Source organism: Pinus tabuliformis, chromosome J (assembly GCF_031772625.1).
Source record: "Pinus tabuliformis cultivar Carrire ecotype Pingquan chromosome J, CPIR1, whole genome shotgun sequence".
Taxonomy (NCBI): domain Eukaryota; kingdom Viridiplantae; phylum Streptophyta; class Pinopsida; order Pinales; family Pinaceae; genus Pinus; species Pinus tabuliformis.
Genome location: NC_142295.1, coordinates 652,367,162 through 652,381,929, shown reverse-complemented (window position 1 = coordinate 652,381,929; position 14,768 = coordinate 652,367,162). Strand labels below are relative to the sequence as shown.

The 14,768-nt window shown below is 39.5% G+C and overlaps 2 pseudogenes; both read left to right on the top strand.

Annotated features, from left to right (window-relative positions):
- Positions 1–1,070: 1,070 nt before the first annotated feature.
- Positions 1,071–2,192, top strand: LOC149228596 (triacylglycerol lipase 2-like; annotated as a pseudogene).
- Positions 2,193–6,520: 4,328 nt separating this feature from the next.
- Positions 6,521–7,577, top strand: LOC149228595 (triacylglycerol lipase 2-like; annotated as a pseudogene).
- Positions 7,578–14,768: the final 7,191 nt, after the last annotated feature.

The window sequence follows — 14,768 nt, the reverse complement described above, 5'->3', positions numbered from 1 at the left end:
ATTTTGGTCAAAAAGAGTCATTTTAATTCTTGAGTCCAGGGTTTTGTCTCTAGAAGTGTGAAATAACGCTTGCAGGCCAGAGGGAGGTTCAATAAGTTTCTTATTTCAAGAGTTTCATCATCATTAATGCTCAAAGATATTTCTTCTTCAAAACTCTGTTTTGAAGAAGAAATTGTCAAATTTGTTTTATGATACGCTCCATTCACAAAATGAACTCTTGCAAAATCATCCTAATTGTCGAATATACAACACGCTCAACATTTTGGTAGAGTTTGATGGTTATTATCTTGAAAGTAAACCATGTGTGGCTTGTAGCTATCCAGAAGTGCCTTATACAAGAATGAAGTTGGACAATCTGAAATCTGAGACCAAGTTCACTGACAACTGAAACATTGTCAAATGCACAGGTAGCCACACTATCGAGAGTGTCACGATGACTGTTCATGTTGCTCGCCGGTCAAAATCAGTTAAAGTGCTCAATTTATATTACAATAATAGGCCTATTTGCACTACAACACCATGGCACACATTGGGTGGGATTCATGTTAGCACCAACGGTTTTGACTTGGCTACTATGCATCAGAGCGATTGGCCTCTATAATATTATTTGCTAGAATCCACATGTACATCGGGCACTCTCTCTATATTACATGTACAACTTTTTGAAAAAAAGGCACAACGAGGAAGTTGGATGTCCTTGGGAGGCATTCTATTGTGCATCACTGGTTCAGAGGCAATGTTTGTAGACCTCGGGCACTTCTCACAATTATCAAGCAAGAAATTGTCAAAACGCCCAAAAGAAAAGCCGAGTTGAAGTCTGGAGGGATGGAAATGCGTTTTAGAAGGGCAGACTGGGTGTTTTCAAGTAGCACGACGCATATACTCAGGGGCACGGCACACACCCAGGGCGTGGCACACACAGAGCCAACCCTCAGTTTATTTGTTCAACGGGCGCGACACACGCCCATGGTGCGACGCACTGGGTTTTACGCACGGCGCACACCCACAAAGGCCCGAAATTTGTTCTAAATTGCAACAAGTCTCCTTTGAAACCCCTCAAATCGACAGATATGATAGCATTTGTGAGAAGTACAACCTTTCACTGTTCTTCTAGTGGACGGACATTCATGGAAGCGTGGAAAATGATATTTGGCTTAATTTTATGTATTGGTTTCAATTCAAATACCCTCTTTGTCGGGGGAGCGCAAGAGCCAGGCCGTTTCTATGACACACTCATGCAACCTTATTATTCTAAATATGGTTTCCTGGAATACAAGACTACAACTGTAGATGGCTTTCGGTTGGGAGTTCAGAGGATCTATTCTCGGGGATTCCCATCTAAATCCAATCGAAAGACTCCCATTTTCTTTAACCACAACGTTTTAACTGGTGGAATCTCAGGGTGGTGAATCCCCCTGATCAAGCCGATGTGTCCCCTACGTTTGTTCTGGCAGATGCAGGTTATGATGTTTGGATTGGGAATGCTCGCACCACAAGTTACAGCTATGGCCATGAATACTTGACAGAATTAGATAAGGCATACTGGGATTGGAGCTCGGATGAATTGGCAGCCTTTGACCTTCCCGACATGATGTACCTGTGCACAACATTACAAACCGAAAAGTTCATCTCATCGGCCACTCTCAGGGAGCTCAATGCGCCCTGGCTGCTTTAAGTGAAGGGATTTTAGTGGATATTGTGGAAAAAGTGGCATTATTGGCTCCAGTTGCTTATGACTCTCATATGTTTTCGCTGATAGCAGTTGCTGGAAACGTTCTAAATCTACTTGAAGACTTCAGAATCTATGCGGAATAAACTGTTGCCTTAACATTTCTAGAAGTGGGATGTATGAGACTTCAGAGGATACCTCAGCTAAGAACTTAATTCATTTAGCTCAATTGTATAGAGTAAACAAGTTTCGAAAATATGATTATGGAGCTGCAGAGAAAAATCAGAGGTATAATTCCATGTATCCTCCGGCATATGATCTGTCCAGAGTGCCCACCCAAAACTTGTTCCTCGCTTCTGGAGGTGCAGACGCTCTTGCAGACCTACGAGACATGGAAAAACCGAAGTGTGAGTTGAGAGCGGGATACAAATATGTTTTCAAACCCAAATTTTCCCATTCGGACTTCATCTTTTCCATCAATGGAAAGGAGAAGCTCTATGATAGCGTCATCGTTTTTTTTTAGAGCTAGATCTTCTAGATTGATGCATAATAATTTTTCCAACTAAAAAGTAACGTTTTGATTACTTTAATAAGGATGTTTACATGGGAAAGAGGGTACCAGATTTTAACGTGTTGATGAGCATGGTACTGTGCCTCTTTATCTAATCAGAAGGCACCCAACTATCAAAACAAAGTAACGGCAAAGTGAAGATGAAACAATCAAAGACCGAATTGCCTACATTTAAAACAAGGACATCTGTCATAACAGAGGAATAGAAATAGATGGTCTATTCTATCTTCAACCACGATTTCATGGAACCCATGCTGCAGTGTTTTCATTTTAATTGGTCATCGGAGAAATCAAAATGTAATGCTGCTTCAGTTACTGATTGTTAGCTGTTCATTTCTGTCAATAATGATTAAACAATCCCTACTTTGGGTCGATCCATTTACTAATGGCAGAGATTATTTATCATATGAAAGATCATTTGTAAAGAGAGAGTTCTAGAAAACAGTGGGAGAGGTGTGAAGGAAAACTTCACTGTACAGTTTTTGACAGGGATTTAATGAAAAGATGAAGCTCTGACTCCTGAGATTCTTGTGGTGTGAATTTAGCATTTGTCTTTTCTTTTGTTTCATATGTAGCTTGTTATGTTTCACATTTCATTTCATAATCATTTCTAAATGAATACTTTTAAGTGAGAAGGGCAGAATCCAGTTTACTGCTCTGCCTTGGGAAGGTATTCATGTTCTGTGTTTTCTTCTGTTTGATAAGGATTCATCTATTCCCCTTGTCAACCTCTTAGCAGTCTTTTCATTCCATATCATTTCAAAATTGAATGCTAAATTTATTGCCTGTCTTGCCTCCTGAGATAATTTGTGTCTCGGATTTAATCTCTCTGCTCATGTTGTTCTTAATCCCACGCTGCCCAGAAAACCCAGTCATTTATCAAAATACCCTCTCTTATCTATTTACTAGCCTAAAATCAGTTCCCATTTTAAGTCATCTCGCACCCTATTGCTCATTTTATCGAGATTGACTGGAGAGAGCCCTCTCCTGTCCTCGTAGGGCTAGCTACGAGGCTGAGCTTGGTTTGATGTTGCCTCGAGTTTTTCCTTCTTCATCCAGAGGCAGATTCAAGTGCTAACATAGTGGCGACGATACCGGGGACGAAAATGGTTTTCTTGAAAATTGTCTGGCCCCAGTACATTTATCAAGTTCAGAGCTGATTGTTGATGGTGAACAACGATCAGACATAAGAAGACGGCTGAAATCATTCACCTGGCGACTCCTTTCACTGAAGAATCCAGCAACCAGTGCTTCATGGTGACTCCATTGTAGAGGGATTAGTAGCTTTGAGATTTTTTTTAAAATGGAGTGGATTGCAAGAAGATATGCTCCTATGATTCGAGATGACATCCCAGGTTTTCCAAATAAAATATCGAAGGTAGATTGGTCAAGGAATTTGCCTACGTTTAAATATGATGGTAAGAAGGACGCCACTTTACATCTAGTTCGATTTCACATGCATATTCGCAAGTTGAAGGTTGATTTTTCGTAAGATTGCTTGATGAAGATATTCCTGGCCACTTTTGAAGGTGAAGCCCAATCTTGGTATGAAAGTTTTCCGCCTGCTTGTATTTACTGTTTAGAGGATTTTCATGCCCTGTTCATTGAAAGATATCAAGAATCTTATCCATCATTAAATCTAGTTCATGACTGTTGCAAACATGCTTCTACTTTTATTAAAGCCTTGAAAAATATTATGAAGATGATAATTTCATGGATGATGAGATCATGGAAGCTCCGTATGAAAATCCCTTTCAGCAGCGTAAAGACGATCATGAAATTTTGCAGCATGATCAAGATTGTAGTACGATGGAAGATGAAAGAATTCTGCATCTTGACAGTCAACATGAATTACATGAAATAGATCAGCAGGTTGAAGAGTTCCATATGGCTGAAGGTGATGAAAGAAAATGTGTCAGTTCAGATCTGTCCATAGAAGAAGACAGCATGCAAGGAAGTCCAGTTCTAATTCCAGAATGTGATAATGTCAAGTCACCTATTTCAGATTCAGATTCAGATTGTGATGACCAAGAAAACCTTGTACTAAGTCCCATGAAAGAGAACTCTGCTGCTGAAATCATCTGGGATGAAGAAGATAGAGTTTTGGATCCAAATGTTCTCATGTCAGCAGAACACAGTCTTCATGAAGAGGTAATCCAGTCAGCTCATGAACAGCAAGATGAGATCGTTGCTCAAGCAAGTAAAAAAGTTCCTCTGGATGAATTTATGGTAGATGATAGAGATGTTAGTGGTGGGTTTCAAGAATCATTTGAAGTTTCTTTTCTCATGATTGATGAATGCAAAGACAATTTGGTTGTCATATCATATGAAGATGACCTACAATATATTCAGACTACCGAAGATCAGATCATTCAGGACTCCATTTCAGATTCTTCTTCCTATGTTTCATGTTTTGAAATGTTCTTTGAAGAGGAAATCTGCTCATCCACTTGTTCAGAATTTTTTGAGGACCAGGAACATACTCTTATTGAAGTACAGTGTGAAGAAAGATCAGAATCAAAGGAGAAAGACATCTTGTGTCCTCAGCAGGAGGGAAATCTTCATGCTTTTCATGATCCAATGGCCAATCTGTTGCAGTCAGCTGTGAAAGTGTTTATTGCAGTGTTCAGTGATGAAGGAGATCATGGTCAACTATGTTTTTGGATGCCCAGTGATCAGTTTGTATTGTTGACCAGCAGATCTGATCAGGGGAATCAATCAAGAAGGCATCTGCTTGATTGGTTACATTGGCATTTTGATATAGTTTGATGGTATATTATCTTGCAAGAAATGCAGGTGGTCATGTACTACCACCAAGCTTTAAGTTTTAAGTTCAGTTCTTAGTATTTTGAGTTAGTTTGTTAGAGTCAAGTTTTTTTCAGTCATGTCAGTTTGCATTGAGTCAGTTTCAGTCAAGTTTCAGTCAATAAATTGAGTCATGTTGGTTTGTCGGAATAATGGACTCCATAGCCCAATGGACGAAGGCACTGTCTAGCTCTCCCAGAGATCTGATGTTCTTGGCACCTCCACGGAGTGGCAGCTGCCATCCCAATTGGAGCCAATGTTAGACTCAGTCTTGTCAGTCCTCTGTCAGAATCAAATTCACCAAGGTTCATTTCTCGTCATTTGCAGTCATCAAATGCCATTTTGGTCAAAAAGAGTCATTTTAATTCTTGAGTCCAGGGTTTTGTCTCCAGAAGTGTGAAATAACGCTTGCAGGCCAGAGGGAGGTTCAATAAGTTTCTTATTTCAAGAGTTTCATCATCATTAATGCTCAAAGATATTTCTTCTTCAAAACTCTGTTTTGAAGAAGAAATTGTCAAATTTGTTTTATGATACGCTCCATTCACAAAATGAACTCTTGGAAAATCATCCTAATTGTCGAATATACAACACGCTCAGCAGTTTGGTGGAGTTTGATGGTTATTATCTTGAAAGTGAACCATGTGTGGCTTGTAGCTGTCCAGAAGTGCCTTATACAAGAATGAAGTTGGACAATCTGAAATCTGAGACCAAGTTCACTGACAACTGAAACATTGTCAAATGCACAGGTAGCCACACTATCCAGAGTGTCACGATGACTGTTCATGTTGCTCGCCGGTCAAAATCAGTTAAAGTGCTCAATTTATATTACAATAATAGGCCTATTTGCACTAAAACACCATGGCACACATTGAGTGTGATTCATGTTAGAACCAATGGTTTTGACTTGGCTACTATGTTTCAAAGCGATTGGCCTCTATAATATTATTTGCTGGAATCCACATGTACATCGAGCAATCTCTCTATATTACATGTACAACTTTTTGAAAAAAGGGCAGAACGAGGAAGTTGGATGTCCTTGGGAGGCATTCTATTGTGCATCACTGGTTCAGAGGCAATGTTTGCAGACCTCGAGCACTTCTCACAATTATCAAGCAAGAAATTGTCAAAATGCCCAAAAGAAAAGCCGAGTTGAAGTCTGGAGGGATGGAAATGCGTTTTAGAAGGGCAGACTGGGTGTTTGCAAGCAGCGCGGTGCATATACTCAGGGGCGCGGCGCACACCCAGGGCGCGGCGCACACAGAGCCAACCCTCAGTTCATTTGTTCAACGGGCGCGACGCACACCCAGGGCGCGGCACATTGGGTTTTGCGTGCGGCGCACACCCACAAAGGCCCGAAACTTGTTCCAAATTGCATCAAGTCGCCTTTGAAACCCCTCAAATCGACAGATATGAGAGCATCTGTGAGAAGTACAGCCTTTCACTGTTCTTCTGGTGGATGGGCATTCATGGAAGCGTGGAAAATGATATTTGGTTTACTTTTCTGTATTGGTTTCAATTCAAATACCCTCTTTGTCAGGGGAGCGCAGGAGCCAGGCCGTTTCTGTGCCACACTCGTGCAACCTTATTATTCTAAATATGGTTGCCAGGAATACAAGACTACAACTGTAGATGGCTTTCGGTTGGGAGTTCAGAGGATCTATTCTCGGGCATTCCCATCTAAATCCAATCGAAAGAGTCCCATTTTCTTTAACCACGGCGTTTTAACTGGTGGAATCTCATGGGTGGTGAATCCCCCTGATCAAGCCGATGTGTCCCCTGCGTTTGTTCTGGCAGATGCAGGTTATGATGTTTGGATTGGGAATGCTCGCACCACGAGTTACAGCTATGGCCATGAATACTTGACAGAATTAGATAAGGCATACTGGGATTGGAGCTCGGATGAATTGGCAGCCTTTGACCTTCCCGACATGATGTACCTATGCACAACATTACAAACCGAAAAGTTCATCTCATCGGCCACTCTCAGGGAGCTCAATGCGCCCTGGCTGCTTTAAGTGAAGGGCTTTTAGTGGATATTGTGGACAAAGTGGCATTATTGGCTCCAGTTGCTTATGACTCTCATATGTTTTCGTCGATAGCAGTTGCTGGAAATGTTCTAAATGTACTTGAAGACTTCAGAATCTATGCGGAATAAAATTATGCCTTAACATTTCTAGAAGTGGGATGTATGAGACTTCAGAGGATACCTCAGCTAAGAACTTAATTCATTTAGCTCAATTGTATAGAGCAAACAAGTTTCGGAAATATGATTATGGAGCTGCAGAGAACAATCAGAGGTATAATTCCATGTATCCTCCGGCATATGATCTGTCCAGAGTGCCCACCCAAAACTTGTTCCTCACTTCTGGAGGTGCAGACGCTCTTGCAGACCTACGAGACGTGGAAAAACCGAAGTGTGAGTTGAGAGCGGGATACAAATATGTTTTCAAACCCAAATTTTCCCATTCGGACTTCATCTTTTCCATCAATGGCAAGGAGAAGCTCTATGATAGCGTCATCGTTTTTTTTTAGAGCTAGATCTTCTAGATTGATGCATAATAATTTTTCCAACTAAAAAGTAACGTTTTGATTACTTTAATAAGGATGTTTACATGGGAAAGAGGGTACCAGATTTTAATGTGTTGATGAGCATGGTACGGTGCCTCTTTATCTAATCACAAGGCACCCAACTATCAAAACAAAGTAACGGCAAAGTGAAGATGAAACAGTCAAAGACCGAATCGCCTACATTTAAAACAAGGACATCTGTCATAACAGAGGAATAGAAACAGATGGTCTATTCTGTCTTCAGCCACGATTTCATGGAACCCACGCTGCAGTTTTTTCATTTTAATTGGTCATCAGAGAAATCAAAATGTAACGCTGCTTCAGTTACTGATTGTTGGCTGTTCATTTATGTCAATAATGATTAAACAATCCCCACTTTGGGTCGATCCATTTCCTAATGGCAGAGATTATTTATTGTATGAAAGATCATTTGTAAAGAGAGAGTTCTGGAAAACAGTGGGAGAGGTGTGAAGGAAAACTTCACTGTACAGTTTTTGACAGGGATTTAATGAAAAGATGCAGCTCTGACTCCTGAGATTCTTGTGGTGTGAATTTAGCATTTGTCTTTTCTTTTGTTTCATATGTAGCTTGTTATGTTTCACATTTCATTTCATAATCATTTCTAAATGAATACTTTTAAGTGAGAAGGGAAGAATCCAGTTTACTGCTCTGCCTTGGGAAGGTATTCATGTTCTGTGTTTTCTTCTATTTGATAAGGATTCATCTATTCCCCTTGTCAACCTCTTAACAGTCTTTTCATTCCATATCATTTCAAAATTGAATGCTAAATTTATTTCCTGTCTTGTCTCCTGAGATAATATGTGTCTTGGATTTAATCTCTCTGCTCATGCTGTTCTTAATCGCACGCTACCCAGAAAACCCAGTCATTTATCAAAATACCCTCTCTTATCTATTTACTAGCCTAAAATCAGTTCCCATTTTAAGTCATCTCGCACCCTATTGCTCATTTTATCGAGATTGACTGGAGAGAGCCCTCTCCTGTCCTCGTAGGGCTAGCTACGAGGCTGAGCTTGGTTTGATGTTGCCTCAAGTTTTTCCTTCTTCAGCCTGAGCCAGATTCGAGCACTAACAATTACCATGGATCCTTCCTAGACTGTAGAAAACATATAATGGTGAATATTTCCCTAAAGAAAAGCAGTGATGTTATGAATTCTACCTATCAACTTTAAAACATTCACTTAGAAGCAATGAAATTATTAATGAAGTAAATAAAACATATTAACATATGATCACAAGAGAAGAAACTTAACTAAAATCCATACCACATCGATCCCAAAGAAATAGCTGCAATTTTTATTAATCTCCTGCTAAACTGCTACAAAATGATGTACAATCAAGGCATAAGCATCTAACTGAGTCCAACCATTTACAATGAGAAGGAAGAAGAAGATATAGGAATTGTTTCAACCTCCTCCTATCCTCAGGGGTTGAATCCGTAATATGAGGAGCTAATCTAACCAACACTGAACAAGAAACTGGAATTTAGGCATCCTAACAACTTGCCTCTAAAAGTGAGAAAACTGATTCATTTGTTCTCAAAATGACTTTTAATCTAATGAATCTAGCCTCTACTACTAATTATCCATATTATTTACAAGCCAAATCATAATTTACATGAGTAAAACATCCTCCATGAGAGAAAATCCAACATCATTGTCAAAACATAGAAAAATAGTCATCTCTGCAAAATTTGCCCTACGCGCAGCGCCATTGGTCCAATGTGCAGTGCCACTTTTAGGTCCCTTTTGGAGGCCTTCCTGGCATCCAGATTGATCTCATGATAACTCATTGGAAATATATTCAAGTCTAATTTCCAAAACACTTGGAATTTATTCATTTAAAGCTCATTTGGCCCCTCAAAAGTTGATTCTCCCAAGACTGATTTTGTGTGTCCAAAAAGTGGTAGAAAGGTCATTTTTAGGGTGTTTTTTGACTTTTTGGTGGACCAGTTCTTCCCCAAAAATTTAGCAAATCCATAGGGTTCATGTACTCATCCCTCTGAATCCAAAAATGCAACCCATTTGTCCATTGGGTGCCCTTAGGAAAAGCGCAGTGCCGGTGGTGCTGCGCGTTGAGCAAGATTTTCTGTGTGTGCAGTTTCCAAAATTTGCAAAAAACAAAATCTCCTCAAAACCTGACAAAAATTGGTGAGAAACACCATCATCAAGCATCTTGATGAGCTAAGGAAGCTTCAGAAAGCAACCTAAGCCTTTCCTCCTCTTTTTTTCCCTTTAGAGCCTACTTTAGCCTAGCTTTCATCTGTTTGACCCTCATGTTGCAAATTTTGTTTCGGGTCCTGTAGTGGTAGGCCATGTGCCTGATCATCTGGTTGTCCCTATTGGCCTTCTGCAACAGCTTCTCTAGGTAAAAATTGACTCTTTCAAGCCAAATCTCTCTATCATCATCAATTTCCTTCTCAATAGGAGTCAAAGTGACCCATGCCTCTTCCTTTTGTATAGTTGATTCACCCTTGTCACCTTGTTGTTTTATCTTGAGAAGTTCCAGCTGCATGAGGAATTGCTTGTCACTCAACTACTTGTTCTCTTGTTCCAGATATGTGATGACATACTTGGCTCTCTCCAAATTTTCCATCAATGCTTGGACTTGAGCCTCCTTTTCCTGTATGATGATGTCCTTTATTGTTTCTTCATCCTGAGCCTCTAAGTCAATTGTTTCCATGCCATGATGAGTATAATGCTACTCTGGCTCATCATGCTCTGTCAAATCAAAGTCTCTCTCTTCCTCCTCATCATCAAAACTTTCCTCCTACATCTTTTCTTTCCCTTTGTGCAGATGTTGCACCTATTCCTGCTGTGTTGATGAAGAAGGCAAAGCCCCTTCCACACCCTATGGAGCAAGCATTTGCCTATGAGTTGATGAAGAAGGCAAGGTCCCTTCCACATCCTGTGGAGCAAACACTTTCCTATCAGCTGCAAACAATTTCCTTGTGCCCCTCTGGTATGTCATGTAGGTCTCAGGCACCTCAATAGCTCTAGTCTCTTTGGCCTTCTCATCTGTCTTCACCTGAGCACTACTAGAAGGTCCTCCTGATTCTTGAGACACTGGTGGAGGAATTTGGGGACCCCTGAAGATGTCATGAGCAATAAATGTCTCCCAAGAGATGTTGATGAGGCTAAGATGATGAAGCATAATCATCTTGATCAGGGAATAATGATAAAGACTACTCATCTGTTGAGGGTATGGATTTTTCTACACAAAGTGGGACATCTTCTCAATATTCCTGAATAAGAAATAAGGGAGGTTTAACATCCTCACAGTGGTAAAATGCATGAGAAGCTTGATGTGATAGGTGTACAGTCTGGAAAATCTTCCCTCACAAGTGAAATATTCCATGATGAGTTTCATCATGGGGGCATACTTGTCTTCAAGGAACCTAAAAAGAAAAATCCTTTTTGCTTCATTTCTGTACCTGGGTTTCATATAAGGCTCATAATAGTATTCATCCAGGTCATGTGCCTTGTACCACTTCTCCCCTACATTTGGAATCCTAGTTGCATCCGCAATAATGGAGGGTGAAACTGTAAATTTCACCCCAGCAAGAGTCACCTTGTTGTCCCGAAGATTGGCTACAAAAAGCCTGGTGAGCTCAGGGTGGTGTTGAACTCTCTCTACCTGCTCACAAAACTCATAGCACCCTAGATGCTTGAAACAAGTGACAGCCAAATGAGAGGCCTGCAACTCTCTGAGGTTTGATGGCTCTTCCCTAATAATTCTGCCTCCCTTGTGTGGTTTTCTCTGATGCCTAGGTCTATCTGTTGAACTGTCACTGCTAGTGTTTTCCTCCTCCTCATAGTCTCTGTCTTCTCTGTCCATGTTTGCAAATTTTGAGGCTATGCACTCCTAGAAAATGGATGAAGGGAGTGAGTAAGAGTGATTTAGGAGTGAGGGAATGGGAGATGACCTTGTGAGGTATTTTGGTGGGCTAGAAAATGAAGGGGAGGGTATGAATCATGAAAATGAGGGAGAGGGGCTTGGGTCCTTTTTTGAAATATAACTTGTGGGATGAAGGATGAGGGGGTATAGAATGTTATGGAGTGATATAGGGGAGAGTTTTAGGGCTTTAGTAATAGATGGTGGGAGAAATAATGGGGATTAGGGTTTCTAGGGTGTAATTGAGGGAGAATCTAGGGTTTCACATTTGTCATGGTAAATTACCTTCAAACACTTCAATTTCAAATCAATGATGAGGTATAGTGAGGGAACTTACTTGTTTGAGGGATGAGAGGGTGATTTTGGAAGTTTTTATGAAGCTGGAGGCTTTTTTGGTCCTTGTTGCTCAATGCACAGCACCTGCTACAGGCACGCAACGCCCTCTTCAATGCGCATCATAGTGTTATTTTTCACTGCTGAAAACACCCTATGCACAACGCTCAACTTATATGTGCAATGCCACCTCCATTGCCTAAAACGCAGAGCGCCAAACTCTAGAAGTGCAGCGCCACTTCTCCTTGGCCCAAAACTCACTCAACCTCTCCTCTTTTCTTCACTTTTTGACTCCTTCTTTGCCAAATGAGAATGATGAACTTGAAAATGAAATGTGACACCTTATATAGGAGTAGATTTTGATTTTTCACTAGAAAAACCCACTTTCTAATGTTTCTTGACCTTTTTCAAATCTCTGTTTTTAATGCATTTCCTTCTTTGTTCCTTTTCAGGTGGATGATGCTCAATTTGAACTGATTTTTGCAGTGTTTCTTTGTCTTGTAGCAAGGAGAGATGCATTGGTGCAGCCGGGATCATTTATTACATAAAGTGACTTAAAATTACATAAGAAATACAAATTAACTCAAAATACTCTGTTTTCACCTCAAAAACATGTTTTTTGAGGTGAAAATTACATTAGTTAGAAAGATAATTATATAGTGACTATGACTTCCTAGCCATAATTCTTTATTTATTTATCATCCTTGTACCCTTGCTGCCTTTTATTTACACATTTAAATCATGCCCTTGACCTTGGAAATGAAACCCTAAGACCTAATGAAAACATGCCTTATGACCTAATGAAAACATGATTGCATTTTGACCATGAAACCATGATTGAAGACAACCTAATGATGGGTCAGCAAGTATACTTTATGAGGGAGAAATTAGATTTTCTGAAGAGAAGACAACCATCAGTGGATCAGTTTGACATGACCTAATGAAATGATGTAAAAATTTCAGTATGGGACCCCTAAAATGAAAATGCAAAGAGAAAATTTGATCCCTAACGGAATTATGCAAATACTGACACTAACATGTCCTGCGGTATGAAATTGAATGAGTCTACCAGTTAAGAGAAGAATGTGGAGAATTTTTCCAAATTTGAGCTATTACAGGGAATTATTTTGGTACTTCTATATGGTAATATTCGGTGATATAAGAGAGTTTTTCTTCTATACAAGGGTTGCAATTGTACTAAATTTTATTTCCCTACTTTTGGAGTATGACATGCACATTCAAGGGATAGGTTGTAAGCCCTATCTGAGTCATGGATTGTTGAAATTACAAACATTTTGAATTCATTACAATTGTTGAAATTACAGACCTGTTGAACATTACAATTGTTGAGTAGGTTGAGCCCCAAACCACAATAGTTGCATATCTATGATATTTTTGGAAGGTTGAATTCTTACTTATCTAAACCGCAGGCCTGTAGACTATCTTAAAGAGATGAAATAGCTCACTTGTGAATACTTTATGTTATAGATAGATCACAGTCACTACTTTTCTAGGCCACATGGATTAGTGGACGTTGAGGTAGCCTTTCAAGAAGTTTATTTTTAATTTCAAATTGAACAAACCTTTAAGGGTTTGGAGGCCTATTTATAGGCTACATTCTAAGCAATCCCGAATTCCAAAAATAAAGTTACATTGAAAGTGGAGGTATACTTGATTGTTAAAAATATTTAAAAGTAGCTAGTCAATGGAGTAAGTCTTGTACAAGCCAAAGAGCAGAGGTGTGATTTGTTGTCAGGAATATGAAAGGAAGAGAATAAAGAGCAAGCCCATATTGTGTGTATAGGTACAAAGAGAATAAGGGGAAGAGGATAAGAGGCAGTTCTTTGTGAGGAATCTTCAAGCATTCTAAGGTTGGGAAAGTCTTATAAATTCAATATCTACAATAACCTTAGGTGTAATAGTGAAGTGAAGCTTGAATGGTTTGAGCCAAGGACTAGGGCATGGAAAGTGTGGGACAAGTGGTTGTGATCAAGTTTGAAGGTGAAAACCCGAGGGTTTCATTGTTATATGTCTATCGTATGAATTTTAGAGGATCTTGAGGCAGAGGTGTTGATAAAGGAGGTCAAGGGTGAAAGAGAAGATCTATTAAGAAGACATAGGAGCATCATGTAAAATTTGAAGGGTGGATCTAGGTGAACAATCTGAGGAGCAGACTGAGAAGAGTGCATACCATAGAGAAGATATAGAAGAGTACATAATAGTGGGACCAAGTAAAGGCCAAATCCAAGTGAAGACTTAAAGACCAAGTTGTAAGGATATTCAAGGAGTGTACCAAGGACTATGAGTGCCGATCAGAGTTTAATAATTTTTGAATTGGTGCTCAACTTAGGGGATTGGAGTCTCCTATAGGTCAGTGCCTACAAAGAAATTTCTGAGTTGGTGCTTAATCTAAGAGATTAGTGTCTCCTATAGGCCAGTGCCTATGAAGTCTAGAAGGTTTGTGTTTTCAATAGGTCGGTGCTTGTAAAATTGTAATTCAGTAGGTTGGTGCCAATGTACAATCAATTGTAACAAGATTTGGTGCTGTTCAAGAGTTTATTGATTACAAAAGTTTACATATTAAATATTTTGTCTCATTTGTAGCTTGGCATTACCTATTTAAAGTGGTGAAAATTGTTTATTAGCTAAATATTGATTCACCCCGCCCCCCTCAATATTTCCAACGAGTAGATGTTATTTTCAAATCTCATCGACATTGTTAAGTTGTTATTTAGTAATCATCGTACCAAAAAAACATGTAATCTTATCTTAACATGAAGGAACATGGAAATTTTTTCGTTGTTTGGTGTTTATAGACCTTAATGAGTAGTATCTCTCTAGGATAGAAAAACCTATTTATGGAAGATGTTGACTTTCTATCCTTAAACACTTCAATATTATCTCAAACTT